The following is a 9,486-nucleotide window of genomic DNA, read 5'->3' on the forward strand; positions in this document are numbered from 1 at the left end:
GGAAGGTACTATTAATACAAGGCTTTGTAGATTTTTATATAATCAAAGGAAACTGTTCATTCTACTACTAGTAAATCTCCTTCTGAATTACTGTTTAATAGACACTTTAAAGTGCACATGGAAGCAGTAAAGACAGATCCCAATAAAGAGAAATCGGTAACTAGCTTGGCCAGTCAGTTGGCTCAGGGAGAGGAATTGTTTAATGAGGGGGATGCAGTATATGCAAGGAATTTTGGAAGTGGAAAGCCCTGGGTGGAAGGAAAAATTAGGGAAGTCCTGGGCCGCAGGAATATCACTGTGCAAGTGCAGAGGTTTGGGAACATTAATTGGAAAAGGCATGCCGATCAGCTCATGCCAAGGTTCACAGGGAATGTTGAAGACCCTTCAGGTGGGGGTGGGGCAACTAGTGATATCCATCCTTATAATGAAGGGATAGCAGCACCTGCAGGAGACCGGGAGGCAGAGCAAGGGGCAGTAGAGGATAATGGGGATACAGTTAACCCTATATGGACTCTACAAGGAGTAATTCAGAAGAATGTTTCCCAGAAGTAACAGGTCAGGACTCCCAGTTGAGAAAATCAGGAAGAGTCATACGACCGCCTGATAGACTTCACCTGTAGGGATAGAGTTTATTTAAAAGGGGAGGAATGTTGGGATTGAGTACTACAGATGTTGGAGGTAGCATGTTTGGAGCAGATGCTCTTTTGTTTATGATCTTGTTAATAATATTTCATGTACCTGATAATTGTTTTTGTTGTGGTAACTGGCGGAGAATAAAACCATGTGGACGAAGATTGTTTCTCTTACGATAACCATAACAGTGGGTCCTCCTGTTATTTGTCACAGGGCGAGCTATTTTAGCTTACTATGTCCCAGGATGCCTCTTCAGTTTCTCATTCACAATATACAAGCTGAAAACAACATTGCACAGACCATATACACTGACGGATCACTCAATACAGCTACAGGGAGGGCAGGAAGTGCTGTTATTGCTCATCAGCCCGATGGCAGCACAATTCAAAGAAATATCCGAATTAGTAACTGGGCGTCCACAATGCAAGCCGAGTTAGTAGCGATACTGGTAGCACTCGAAATTATTGACAACACTGAAGTAGACAGCTTAATTATTTCTGACTCCCTATCCTCACTACGAGCAATAAACAGTTTGCAATCAAGTAATAACGTGCTTGTCTTGGAAGCTAGACGTAGATATGTAAGAATACTTAGCAAGAGGGTAAATATAAAAATGTTGTGGATTCCTTCTCACATTGGCATGCAGGAACATGACAAAGTTGACGCCCTTGCTAAGGCTGCAGTAAATAAAGACAGTATTGAATGGAATCTTGAATTATCAAATAGGTCCCTTAAAAGTGTCATTAGACGAGAACTCCTAGATGGATTTGAAGAAAGTAGAACAGTGCAAACTGGAACTAGTAGGTCCATTGTTCATCACAATGAAATGTGTGAAGTAAAACATGTGTATGGGGCAAGTAACAAAGTCAGTAGACTAACAGATGTTGTCACAGCTCGTATAAGACTTGGCTACAAGTATCTCTGGCAGTTCGGCTTGTATAGGGATCTAGATGAAGTAAAGTGTAAAGTGTGTGGACAAAGACATGGACACACACTCGAACACTATATCTTGGATTGTTGTAAAATTGAGCCCTTTAGAGATAAATCTAAGCTCACTCTGTATGATATGGCAACCTATCTTATTACCATGGATAAATTACCTGAAATCCTTGCACTGTACCCACATTTTGCTTCCACAGACCACTGGAACATTATCTAACACAGTGCACAGTTACAAACCCATTAAGATTTCAACTTAGATTCAACAGAGCAGAAGAAGTTGTTAAACACATATGGCAAAATCTTACTGAAGCGACCATACGAGTCATAAATATTCATACTCCGCCCAAGTAAAACAGAAACAAGCAACACTTAGTGGGCCAGCCAGAGGCTTAGGGCCCGCGCAGGAATATCCCTGCAAAAAACAAAAAAAAACAAAAAAAAAAAAAAATTGCTTCCAGTAAATGAACGACACATGAGATTCAGAAACAAGTAGTGTATTGTGAGGACTAATAATAAACAGAAGCTCCCTTATGACTCTGTAATATCCCCATATTGGCCAAACTATTATGTATTAACGACAAGACCTACCATTAATGTATGATGACTTACTGTAAATATGCAGCTCTTGTAATAACACTTTCTCTGTAACTAGCTGACATTGTATCTATAAGGTGTGAAGGATTGAAGAAATTGTTTATGTAATAATCTAAGATGAGGTCTGATAAAGACCTTTTGTGCCCTCTGTAATGCTTTTGCGCTACCGCTCACAGGATGGGTATGGGGTGCACAATAAACTAGCCGCCTTCGGCGGCAACAATCAAATTTCTCTATGCCCAGCGTTAGCCCTGCAGTTATTCTGTCCGGGCGTGGGCCACTTCAGTACTTTATGTCCAAGGATAAGCAACTTTAGCTTACTATGTCCCAGGATGCCCCTTCAGTTTCTCTATGTCCAGCGTGAGCCATTTCAGTTTATTATGCCTTGGCGGGGCTACTTCTCCAGGGTGGGCCACTTAAGTTTGTTATGTCCCAGAGTGGGCCACTTCAGTTTATTTGGGCCAGGGCGAGCCTCTCTTGCGTCCATGCCCAGGGTGAGCCACTCCAGCTTCTCTATGTCCAGGATGGGCCCCTTCGGTTTATTATGTCCAGCAGGAGCCACTTCAGTTTATCATGACTCAGTTGGGGCGACTTCAGTTATTCCATCTCAGGGTGGGCCACTTTAGTTTATTAGGTCCCGGGTGGGTCATTTCAGTAATTAGATCCCGGGGTGGGACACTTTAGTTCTAGGTCCCGGGGCGGGCCAATTCAGTTATTGTCTCAGGGTGGGCCACTTCAGTTTTATGTCCCGGGTGGGCCACTTCAGTCTCGGGCCCAGGCCGGAGCCGCTTCATTCCCCTATGCCCCGGGCTCGGTCCCCCCCCCCACCCCCATTCAGTTATATGCACTGGCTGGGGCCTCTACAGCTATGCTCCTGGTTGGGTTTTGATTCTTCTCCAGTCATTGGCCTCTGGCAGGGTTTTACGGACACACGTCTTCAGTTTAGGCTCCTGGCGAGCCGCTTCAGTTAAGCCCTGGCTGGGGCCTCTCCAGTTATACGCCCTGGGCGGCCCTCTTCAGTTTTATGCTCTTGGCTGGGCCACTTCAGTTCCGCTCCTGACTGGGCATCTTCTGTTCTATGCCCTGGCTAGTCCTCGTCAGTTCTGCCCTGGCTGGGCCTGCTCCAGCCGCCAATGTACCAGCTGCTGACGTTCCGGCTGATGTGGTCTCCGCCGATGATCCAGAAGCCGTTATGGCGGTGTCCAGCTGAATATGCCACAGCTGCAATGTTCTAGCCGCCTAGCGTCCAGATGGCGTGTACCAGCCGAAGATTTCCCCGGGAAAAGAAGAAAAAGATCGCATTTTCTATCCATTAAATAAATAAATAAATGTTTATTTAGGTAAGGTACATACATACAAGAAATTTTAACAAAGATTGGTGAACTTATAGATAGAGCTAGTACATACAATGCCTAAAGCCACTATTACGCAAAGCGTTTCGGGCATGAAAAACTTAAATGACTAAAGCTTAATACTAATTGAGCATAAAGAGTGAAATGAAAACAAGAAATGAAAACATAGCTGAAAAAGCAGCACAAATACAATTCTGTCGACAAACTGCGCTCTTAAAAAAAAACAGACATTGGTTGACAATAGAAGGGTAAGGTAGGTTACAGGGAATTTATTAGGTATAGCTTCGTTTTTATCTTAAACTGGTTGAGAGAGGTACAGTCTTTAACATGGTTGGGAAGGTCATTCCACATTCTGGGTCCCTTGATTTGTAGAGCATTTCTAGTTTGATTAAGTCGTACTCTAGGAATATCAAAACTGTATTTATTTCTGGTGTGGTGCTCATGGGTTCTGTTACAACCTTCTATGAAGCTTTTGAGGTCAGGATTGGCATTTTATTTATTTTATTTATTTATTTATGCATATACAAGAATGTACATAAGGAATGTGAGGATACAAATATGGTAATTACAGTCTTGTAAAGCCACTAGCACGCGCAGCGTTTCGGGCAGGTCCTTAATCTAAGAAAATTTTAGGGAGGTAAATACTTGCAAAATTATAGACAAAAAATGATAACAGATTACATGAAATGAAAAAAAAAGATGAGAGAAAATTGTAGGTACAGTATATTAAAGCACATAGGTAGCTAAGATTGATTGCAATGACAGCTTGAATGGTAGTTGACAAAAAAATTGGTAGGCATAATACAGCAGAAACAATATAAGATTGGTTGCAATGACAGCTTGAATGGTAGTTGACAAAAATTGGTAGTCACAATACAGCATATGGCTAGCACATAAAAGAAGACAGCAATGAACACAATGATAAGGTTGTTTGAAATTACATAAAAATTAGGAGATTGGGTAACACTAGGTACAGAGCAAATTTAAAGCTCAGTGTAGGAAACTAAGAAGATGAAGTTAGGTACTTTTTTGGTTTTGCTTTTAAATAAGGCAAAAGTTTTACAGTTTTTCAATTCACTAGGGAGTGAGTTCCATAAACTAGGTCCCTTAATTTGCATAGAGTGTTTACACAGATTAAGTTTGACCCTGGGGATATCAAAGAGATATTTATTTCTGGTGTGGTGATAATGGGTCCTATTACATCTGTCCAGGGAGAGTTTCAGAGCATGGTTTGCATTTAAGAACAGGGTTTTGTAAATGTAGTTGACACAAGAGAATGTGTGGAGGGAGTTAATATTTAGCAAGTTTAGGGATTTAAACAAGGGAGCTGAGTGTTGTCTGAAAGCTGAGTTAGTTATCATTCTGATAGCAGATTTTTGCTGTGTGATGATGGGCTTAAGGTGGTTTGCAGTGGTAGACCCCCATGCACAGATACCATAATTAAGATAGGGGTAAATTAGTGCATAATATAGTGAGAGGAGAGCAGAGTTAGGAACATAATATCTGATTTTGGAGAGTATACCAACTGTCTTAGAGACTTTCTTAGTTATGTGTTGTATGTGGGTGCTGAAGTTGAGTCTCTTGTCTAGGAATAGGCCAAGAAACTTGCCATCATCTTTATTACTGATGTTAATGTTGTCTATCTGTAGCTGAATTGCATTTGATGATTTGCTTCCAAATAAGATGTAGTAAGTCTTTTCGATGTTTAATGTTAGTTTGTTCGTTGACATCCATAAGTGGACTTTTTTTAATTCATTATTCACAACATTATTTAGTGTATGTGGGTTGAGGTTTGAATAGATAAGAGTAGTATCGTCAGCAAATAGTATAGGTTTGAGAATATTAGAGACATTAGGCAGATCGTTTATATATATAAGACATAGAAGAGGTCCTAAGATGCTGCCCTGTGGCACTCCAACGGTAATTGGTAGAGTGGACGAAGTTGTATCATTGATGGTTACATATTGGTGTCTGTCACTAAGATAGGATCGGATGTAGTCAAGGGCAAGGCCTCGGATTCCATAATGCTGGAGTTTAAGTAAGAGGTAGTTGTGATTAACAGTATCAAAGGCTTTTCTTAGGTCAATGAAGAGTCCAATCGGAAACTCATTTTTGTCAAGGGCTGAGTAGATAACGTCAAGGAGACTAATGATTGCATCATTGGTGCTCTTTTGGGGCCGGAGGCCAAACTGGCAGGGGCTGAGTATGTCAAATTTTACGAGGTAGGAATAGAGCTGTTTGTAAATAATTTTTTCAAATATTTTTGATAGAATGGGTAGATTTGATATTGGTCTATAATTGTTTATGTCCGCCGGATTGCCTCCTTTATGGGCTGGCGTTACTCTTGCTTTTTTGAGGATATCAGGGAAGGTGTGACACTCTATAGATTTGTTGAACAGTAGTGCTATGGGTGGGGTAAGGGCATGGGAGGCTCTCTTGTACACAATGGACGGAATTTCACTGGTGTTCCCTGCCTTGGTTTTTAGGGAGTGTATGATGGACACAACATCTGCCGGGCTGATTGGTGAAAGGAGAAGAGAGTTTGGATAGCTGCCTGAGAGATATGTGTTAATATGTGTCTGAGTCTGTGGGATTTTACTGGCAAGATTAGCACCAACCGATGAAAAGAAACTATTAAATTCATTTGCCATTTCTAAATCAGTTGACGGTATATCCCCATCCTTGTAGAGTTTTATTTGGTTATGTGAGTGTTGCTTAGTTCCTAGGATACTAGAGATAGTTTTCCAAGTGTTTTTCATGTTGCCTTTTGCTTCATTGAATCTATTCACATAATATGCAAGTTTTGCCTTTCTTATGATACTGGTAAGCATTGATGAGTACCTTTTAGCTACTTCCTTTGAAACTAGGCCAATCCTAACTTTCTTTTCATATTCATGTTTCTTGTTGATTGAGTTGAGAATGCCACTTGTGAGCCATGGATTGTTTAATCTTTTGTCAGTTACTTGCTTTGTAAGAAGGGGACAATGAAGGTTGTAGAGGCTTAGAGTTTTGGAGAGGAAGAGGTTAGCTAATGAATTTATATCATGGGTATTATTGAATTCAGAATCCCAGTTAATATTGTGAAGTGCCTCTGTAAGATTGTCTAAAGCTGATTCACTGTGTAGCCTAAATGAAAGTTTCTTGCTTTTTGGTGGTGTTATGTCCATGTTCGCTATGAGAAAGGTAGGATAGTGGTCAGTTGTTCTGTCGTAGATTATACCAGATACAAGGGGAGCTGTTATGTTTGTCCATATGTGGTCCAAGGTAGTGGCTGATGTTTGAGTGACTCGGGTAGGTTTGGTGATAGTGGGGATTAGCATACAGGAGTTCATGCTGTTAAGGAAATAGTCAACTTGAGAGCAATTTTGTTGACCCAGGTCAATATTAAAGTCTCCTCCCAGAATGATGTGGTTTTTGTTGAGATTGTTGTTTATAATAAGATTCCTTAGGTTGTCTGAGAAAGAAGCTATGTTAGTATTAGGAAATCTATAGATAGCCCTTGCCAATATAAATAAATAAATAAAATAAAATAAAAATAAAATAAAATTTAGCTCAGTATTTACTGTGGCATTTAGAGCAAGGGGGTCAGGACTGGAGTAAATGAAGGTTGTGTCGTCAGCAAATAGAATTGGTTTGAGGTGTTGGGAGGCATTTGGAAGGTCATTAATGTAGATGAGAAAGAGGAGAGGGCCAAGTATGCTGCCCTGAGGAACACCAATGTTGATGGGTAGGGTGGGAGAAATTGTATTATTCACAGAAACATATTGGAGCCTGTCAGTAAGGTAGGATTTGAGGTATTGTAGGGAGTGTCCTCTGACTCCATAATGATGTAATTTAAGAAGAAGGTTTTGGTGGTTGACAGTATCAAAAGCTTTACGCAGGTCCACAAATAACCCAACAGGGAACTCATTTTTATCAAGAGCTGTATGAATTGAGTTAAGCATACTAATAAGTGCATCGTTAGTGCTTTTTTTGGGTCTGAAGCCATATTGGCAAGGGCTAAGTATATTGAGTTTGGCTAGATATGAGTAAAGCTACTTATAGATTAGTTTTCAAAATTTTTTGACAAGTTTGGCAGGATTGATATAGGTCTGTAGTTGTTAACATCTGTGAGATCACCACATTTGTGGACAGGCGTTACTCTCGCTTTTTTTTAGAATATCTGGAAAGGTTTGGAGTTCAAGTGACTTGTTGAAGAGCAAAGCAATAGCAGGGGCTAAAGATCTGGAGGCTTTTTTGTAAATTAAAGTTAGTATCTCCTCAAGGGCACCAGACTTGGTTTTAAGGGAAAGGATTATCTCATTGACGTCAGTGGAATTAATAGGCTTTAGGTACAGAGACTGGGGATAGTTACCTGTAAGATAGTCCTTAATGTCAGTACTGGAAGATGGAATATCATTAGCAAGGGATGAACCAATGGAAGAGAAGAACCTATTGAACTCAATAGCAGAATCAGAGGCTGAAAGCTGACCATCGGTATTGGACAGGAGTATTGGTTTGTTATTTAAAGACTTCTTTGATCCCAATATTTGTGAAATTGTGCTCCAAGTTTGTTTAATGTTGCTCTTTATTTGGGTAAATTTATCTTTGTAGTATTTAGTTTTGGCTCGTCTAATTATCTTAGATAGCAATAATGAGTAATTCTTTGAGAATTCTTTGGAGACAATTCCTAACCTATACTTCTTCTCAAGGTCATGTTTTTTATTAATAGATTTAAGTATTCCCTTTGTAAGCCAGGGATTGTTGAGCCTTTTGGTTGTGACTTGTTTTGTAAGCATAGGACAGTGGGTGTTATAAAGGCTAAGAGTTTTTTGAAGAAAAGGTTGCACTGCTAGGTTGATGTCCTCTATGTTACCTAACTCGGACTCCCAGTTGACATTATCAGCAGCAGTTATAAAATTGTCAATATCTCATACTGTTGTCCTGTGGCTGTGTTGTGGAGAGAGGTACAGTGTCTGACACTGGCTGGTGTGAAACTGGTGGTGTCCTCTCCTGACTCATACTGTCGTCCTGTGGCTGGGTTGTGGACAGAGAAGCATTGTCTGACACTGGCTGGTGTGAGACTGATGCTGTCTTCTCTAGGTCCATTACGTCTGCTGTCTTGCTGGTAGAAGCAAGTGGTGAAGCCTCGATAGCAGTTTTCTTCGGTGCCTGCTGCACTTTGGTCCACCGTCCCTCCTCGTCTGAAAGCTGCCTCCATTTCCTCTTTCTCTTAGCCTTTCCCATGACTCTCTCCACGTAGTGAGAAGCGAATCACTGCCCTACCTAATGCCTGAGACACTCCTAGGCCTGGAGAAATTCATTCCCCTCCAACGGAGGTCGTAGAATGATTCCCCCAGGTGGAATCAGGGATACCTAACACCTAAATGAGCTGTTTGGTCTACCTTTCCCTGTCAGGCTCAGTACACCTTCTAAGGTGCCCCCTTGTGGCGCTGCCCGCAGGGTATCGCCTCGCCCTTCAGGGTAGGACTCTAAGTGACCTGGTCAGTGATACGGTCCTCAAAAAAAAAAAAAAAAAAAAGTGCGGTACGAGAGTTTGGGTTGCCTGCGTACTGACCAAATGTAAACTGTGTCAACAAAATTATTCGCACACCCTCCGTCACTATGTGATGGAGTGCGAAAAGATACGCGAATTTAGAGACAATTCTATAACCAATGTTCCAGCGATGTGTCAATATTTCATTCAAAATAAACTTCTACCAGAAATTTTAGCCAAATATCCCCAGTTTGCTAACTGTAGGTAGTAACTAAGTGATTGTAACCTATCCACCGCTGCCCACTGGATGGGGGGCGGTGTGCAGGACAAACATATAAATTTTGACACTAGCTCTCCACATATGTCAGTTGCTTAATTTAGAACCTGTACTTGAGGTCGATCTCGAACCCATTGTTGATGTGATGACTTATACTGAATTTTGTAACTAGCTCATCAAGATTGTAACTTGCTTAGCTAAATGAACTGTGG

The sequence above is a fragment of the Procambarus clarkii genome, chromosome 19 (assembly GCF_040958095.1).
Source record: "Procambarus clarkii isolate CNS0578487 chromosome 19, FALCON_Pclarkii_2.0, whole genome shotgun sequence".
Taxonomy (NCBI): domain Eukaryota; kingdom Metazoa; phylum Arthropoda; class Malacostraca; order Decapoda; family Cambaridae; genus Procambarus; species Procambarus clarkii.